We start from the raw sequence: 6853 nt of genomic DNA, 5'->3' as shown, positions 1-6853 counted from the left end.
ACATATTTGGCTCACTAAATTTGGAGCTTGGATATTATTTAGATCCCTATACTCTCAGAATGCAGATCCAGCCACCTAAACTTGGTTTTGGTGTCATCTAGATCTATATACTCTCTAAAAGTATTGTCATCTCAATTAAATTGATGAAACTTATTTTTACATAGATACAATTTAATTATAGTAAAAAAAAGTGAATTTCAGCTCAACGCGTGTGAAAAATATTAATATGCTGAATCTAGAAAGATTGATAATGTTTTACTTTGGAGGCAATATCTTAACTTGCTAGTGTGTATGACATGTGTGCTTTATTATTCTTGAAAGATTGTCCAAATTTGAATAACTCTTAGTTGCACTTACTAAACTAAAATCGGGGGTTTATAAAATAAATTATTGGATGAATATTATGAGAAGCTAAAGGGGAATAAAATAAGTTAAAAATGTGCTAATTAAAATAATGGTTTGCTTGAAATCATAAAATGTGATCTTATAATGTTCTATTAGTGGGATGACATTGCATTTCAAAGGTTTATGGACCTATATGACACCCAAAGTAAAGTTTAGTAAGTAAAATATGTATTATGAGAGTACAGGGACCTATGTGACATTCGAGCCTAAGTTTAGGGAGCTAGATATGCATTTTAAGAGTATGGGGACCTAAGTGACACGGCCTGACAAGTTTAAGGGCTGACCATGCACTTTACTATTTTAAATATCGGGCTACTCTTAAAGCTACAAGTAGCTATAGAAGCTAAACAAATTAGCGGATTAATTAAAAAATAAAAAGCACATAAATTAGCACAAAATTTGAAAGGCCCTAGCAAATATAGACAAGAAAAGGGTATCCATTCTGCTCGGCTTGTAGCTTGGGACCAATTTCATGCTTGACCCTGCTGATCATTATACTCTATCGACTACTATCATGGCTCCCTCACCTCTCCATCACCAACGCTTAGGGTTGTGCCTGCTCTTGCAGCCGGCAACCAGCAAGTGCACTGCGACAAGATGAACATGTTCCCCGTTGACCACCTCGTCTAGCGCTGCCTCGCACAGCTGATGAACAAGGGAACCTCCGGCAAGTTTAAGCCAACAAGCAGGAGGTCTGGTATAATGTCCGAAAGCCACAGATAACATCCTGTTCGGCCCCGATTGACAGAACCAAATCAATCGGAATAATCATTCTCCAAGGACGTGCAGACCATCTGAGGTGCTGACGAGAACATAGTGATGGAGCAGAACCATGCTGCGGCCTGGTTTGCCACCCTCCAGCACATTTGCTCTCTTCCCAGGCTAGTGATAGGCAGCATACGTAATAGCACCGCTAAATAGCAGCAACCGCTAAGGTATTTGGCGCTGAATAGCGCCGCTTTAGCACGCGTAGCTGCCATAGCGGAAAAAAAAGGCCAAAAGCGTAGCGGGAGCTCGCTCCAGGGGCTATACCGTGAGATTTCCCATTTGAACTCAAATTTCTAGGGAGTATCTACCCGTCACCCAGGTGTTTTAAATTCCCCATCACCCTTTTCTCTACCCTCTCTGTCGTGCTTCTTTTGCCTGCCGCCCGCCTCCACTGTCCGGCGGGACCCTAGCTCGCCCACACCGGCCACCTTCCTACCCCTCCCGCCACCGCCGTCGTCGTCCCCCCCCCCCCCCCCCCCCCCCCGCCCCAGCACCACCCAACTGTCGTCCGCCATCGCCCGGCCGGCGGCACCCCTCCGCCGCGCCGTCCCTGCACCCACCACCTCTGCCGGCCCAGCCTATCGCCCCCGGCCTTCCCTCTAGGACCGCCGGTGAGCACCCACTCCGGAAACCTCGAACCCCTAAATCCGGAAACCCCGAACCCCTAACCCCGGTGCCCCTAATCTCGTCGGAATGAAGCCGGAGTTGGAGAAGAGTGTGCAGATGGGGAGGAAGAGAAATTCGGGTGACGGGGAGCTCTAAAATACCTGGGTGATGGTTAGCTTTTCCCAATTTTGATTATACCTTCCTTTCTGAACTAATGGTAATTCATACTTTCATGTGAAATTTGCTTTGAAGATCTGTGCTAAAAGTACTTAGTAAAGTCCTTGAGTTAGTTAAAATACCCCATCTATTTCAATGTGGAATGTTTTAGCTTTTCTAGGTATATACATGCCTAGATATATAGCAAAATCTATACAATTAGAAAAGTCAAAACGGTGTATAATAGGATTTGAAAGGGAGTACATAGAGTGGATTCTATGATTCTCCGCTTCCTTAAAACAACAGCACAACAATTAACGGATAGGAAGCTAGGCTAGCTTGTGATGGCTACAAACATGCAGTTTCTTAGTGATGAATATGGTTAAAAATCTAATTCTTTGTAATTGATCTAAGAACTGGGATATGGTTGATTATAGTTACACAAATCTAATTTACGTAGTTGGTTTGAGAAACGGGATGCGGTTAACTATTGGACCATAGCTTTAACCTTAATTGGCTTATTTGTTGTAAGTAAATCTCTAGTGTAAATGAGAGAAATGCTTCTATTTTACCTAGGGTAGGTTTGATAATGGGAACATAGTATGGGTAATGAATTTAATTCGCCAACAAATACACACGTATATAAAAGATGTGTAGATAATTGAAATTGACACATCAAGGCCATGCAAGTGCCTACTCAGGAGATGATGACAGAATGACACGTCAACAATGCAAATCCACAATGGCAGCACCAAGGAGGGCAGATCATACGATGCCCATATTTTCAAGTTCCAAGGTTCCAGCCTTCCATACTCTAGGCTAATGTGAAGGGATAGTTCTCATGCAACAAGCAACATCAGGCAAAAGCATATGCAAAGTTGCTACATTGTATCTCTTTTGACCCCAACACTCAACGACCATCTGGAATATTACCTCACTTATTTCACAAAAACATTAAGATGATGATTGCTTTGTTCATGCTTCCCTCACCCTGTTATTGAAATAACCACAACAGAAGTATTAGCTAGTAGGATATGATGCTAGCTGGAGTTAACTCTTGACTTCTACAACACCATAGCAATATAATTGGCATGTTTGATTTAAGGACTGAAACTATGGACTATTAGATTCAGCCTCAATGCACTTTGTTTGATCAATGAATGAAATTAATTGGTCCATTATCAACATATCCGCTAAGCAAATTTCTTGTGTAAATGTGAGAAATGCTCCTATGCGTGCTATAAACGAACATGGTGGATGAGTTTATTGCCTGGACAAATGATCCATATATGAAAAGTGTGTTACCATCTCGGAGAAGCCAAGAAAGATTTATACGCGGGTGCCACGTTAGCGCCAGCTCATGAGTGGATGACATATCAACCATTCAAAGATCGCATCACACTACGCCAGAAATGATTTGTGCTTGCACAGGCTAATTAGCGTGCTGGCGGACGTGATTGGCACCCGCCAGCATAAAACTTCCTTAGGCCGGTGGGGGAGTACCCACCAGCACAATGGCCATTGTGCTAGTGGGCGACGCAAGCACCCGCCAGCACAGATTGCCCCATCTGCGCTGGTGGTGTGCTTATGTGGCCCGCTAGCACAGAGGCCATTGTGTTGGCGGTCAACCTAAGCCCACCGCCAGCACAGATGGAGTGATCTATGCTGGCGGTTGGCTTACGTCGCCCGCCAGCACAGAGCCCGCCATAAATGCTCCTATTCATCTTCTTCCCCAGGCAACCTTCCATTTGGAGCTTGCCCGAGAGGAGCTCGGGAAAAGCTCCAAAAACACCAAATCTAAGGGGAAGGTTTTGCTCTTGATTTTCTTGGAAGGGGGTGGCTATATAAGGTGAGTTTGTGCCATTCCAACCTTCCTTTTGAACTTCTATCCATCATATCTAGCTTCATTAACGTGGCATACTGTGGCATCGCCGAGATATCGTTCTGAATATTAATGCATCGCCAAAAACCTCATGATCGAGCCAAGATGAACCCATGGTACAGTCAAATGCTGACACGGGGAAGCTGACGCAGTCACATGTGCAAGTAACTACCACTAAGGGCGAGCAGCCGACTCATTCACATATGCAGGGAGCTACCAATGAGGGCGAGCAGCCAATGCCGCTATCACCTATTCTAGAAGGTCTCACTAAGGAGGAATGAACTTCGTTTCTCCAAGGTGATGATCCAACATCGCCGAGGTCACTATCTCCACCTCCCCAGAGGCCGCCATCTCCACCTCCCCATAGGCCAAGGGTACCTCGTATGGTCAGGACATACGAGAATAAGGATCCATCAACACAAGTCGACAAGTTCTTAGACGTACTGAAGACCAAGGCTTCATCTTCTAGTGAGAAATTTGTAGCTTGCGGCCCCTCTCAGCGAAAGGAAATAGATGAAGGCCTCAATTTCTTTACATCAGATGAAGTCCCAGATGAATATGAGCATGGCAAACCATTCTTGTATCGGTGGGATCTGCTAGATGGTCCATGGGAACTCAATAAGTTGCATGGATGGATCATTGCCGTAATGAAGCAAGGCATTCGAGCAATCACCACGCGTATCCCAAAAAAGGTTTTCCTTGGCGCTTGGGATTACGAGATTGTTATCGATTTTGAGGATTTACACAAAATTTACCGTCATCAACACCTCGACGTCCAGCTCATTACAGTATGGTGCTTGTAAGTCCACATGTACCGTATACACAAGTTTTACGTACATACGTATATATTTTATATGTTTAGTACCTGAACGACTACCTATTCTGCAAGATGCCATGGAAAGAGGAAGAATTGATGAACGACAGGTATTCGGAGCGTACCTTGACCCAGCACAAATTAGCGAGCCAGAGCACAAGTTCAAAATGAATGAAAGGGCAAAGCAGAAATGGAAACAACACAACCATAAGTGGAGAAAAATGCTATAAAGAAAAAAGCCTAGAAAGAAGAAATGCATAAAGTGTCCGTGTACATTGTAAGAGTTACGAGGAAAAAAGGCTCACAAGTAGCAGATCATGGGGGCTTACAATTTTCAGTAAGCTAGCTAGTTTAAATTACTATTTATATACTTGGTGCTAATTAATGCCATCTATAATATAAATTATTCTAATATAATGCAGAGACCACTGGATTTGCATCTATATTTACCCCAAGCTTGGATCTGCAATGATCCTCGATTTAGTCAGATTTACCAAAGATAGTTACAAGGAATTCCTAGGCATTGTACAAAAGTAAGACATCCCTTGGCAGTACTTAAATGCATGTTGAGATTCTATGCACCTAAGTTGTATTACTAACTCTTATCCTCGAAGTGTGCACAGGCTTTACGTACTGAAAGGTGGGGAATGCCCTAAAAATAGGAAGAAAGCAATGAAAATAATAACACATAGATGGGTAAGAACATAAAAACTTGGTTTCTTTTCATATAATGTAGACTTGTCATTTATAACAACTCATCATTTTTCTATTTGATTGCAGTGCCACAAGCAACCTCCCAGCTCTGTGCTATACGGATATTACGTGTGCGAGTTCCTCAGAAATAATGGGAGGTACCGGATGAACCCCAAAGATGTAAGTCTCTTATACACTACCATGTGCTAACTTCCTAATGGTAATACATCATAATCTTCATTTACTGTATACTGGCAGATGCCTAGGATCAACACTCATGATATGGCGTTTGAAGATAGAGGCATCGTCAACATTTTGTAGGGACATGGCGAGGTTCATCCAACGGGAAATTTGTCATGAGGACGGAGAATTTTTTTTGATCCAAATTGCGTGTTGGCGGCGGACAAATGCACACGTCTTCGTAGATGGACGAAGTCGTCACCGGACGAATAGCTCTATTCCAATTGTTGAATTATATGAATAATTTATTATTCAAGTTTGTTGAATAATGTGAATTATCTATTATGTACGATGCAATTTTTAATAATGTGAATTATTTATTATTTAAGTTCGTTGTTACGTGGTTGGAGATACATATTTAAATTTGGCAGCTAAAAAATTTGGCAGCTAAAAAATTTGGCAGCTAAAAACTGGTGAAAAGTAGAAATTATAAATAAATCACGGGAAATAATATATAGAATGGGAAAATAAATATTCCTGGCGGGTGGCATAACCAACCGCCATTGTGCTGGCGGTTGGTTATGCCACCCGTCAGTATAGAGAGCCTCCGTTGTGCTGGCTTAAAATTGCTGGCAGGTGCTCGGCCTGCCCGCACAGAATTTTTTTAGCCATCAGCACAAATATTCCGTGGCCTGACGTCAATACTGCTGAAGAAGGCGACAGCAACCACAAATTACATAGCTTAGCATCCAACCAATAGAACGGCACCTCACACCTTCTCACCAGTAATGAATAGTTAACTTTGGACTCTAGACAACAGCCAATTTAGATACATCAATCTAAAACGACTTTATAAAATATAAAATGTGATTGTAATTTTATTTTTCGGCGCGGTCTTTTCTGTATCGGCTCTAGTTTTCTTAATATAAATCAGGTATAATATGCCCAAATGACACATGGAATCCTCGTGTAGGGAGCCTGCATTGGCGGCCACATATATGATACAACACCGTGCACGAATGCCTTGGGGCCTAATGACCATCTAGAACGAGGCCTCACATGTCTTGGCAGCCGGGAACCTTTGCTGAATTTGCCCCAGGCCAACACAAAGTGCCTTTACATGCTTGCCATCTCTAACAACAACGACGACTCAAGCAAAGACAAACGATTCATAGGTGTCATCTTCCCCTTACCAATTGCGTGTCGACATGTTGTCCATACACTACCTTGCAACCAGCAAAGGCACTTCGTGCTGTTCGTATACCAACGCAGCGCAAAGCAAAGACAACCCATCCATATGTGTCATCTTCTTTACCACCTTACTTTGCAGCTGCAAGCCTGCAACACAC

Source organism: Setaria viridis, chromosome 1 (assembly GCF_005286985.2).
Source record: "Setaria viridis chromosome 1, Setaria_viridis_v4.0, whole genome shotgun sequence".
NCBI lineage: Eukaryota > Viridiplantae > Streptophyta > Magnoliopsida > Poales > Poaceae > Setaria > Setaria viridis.
Note: the sequence above shows the minus strand (reverse complement) of the source record.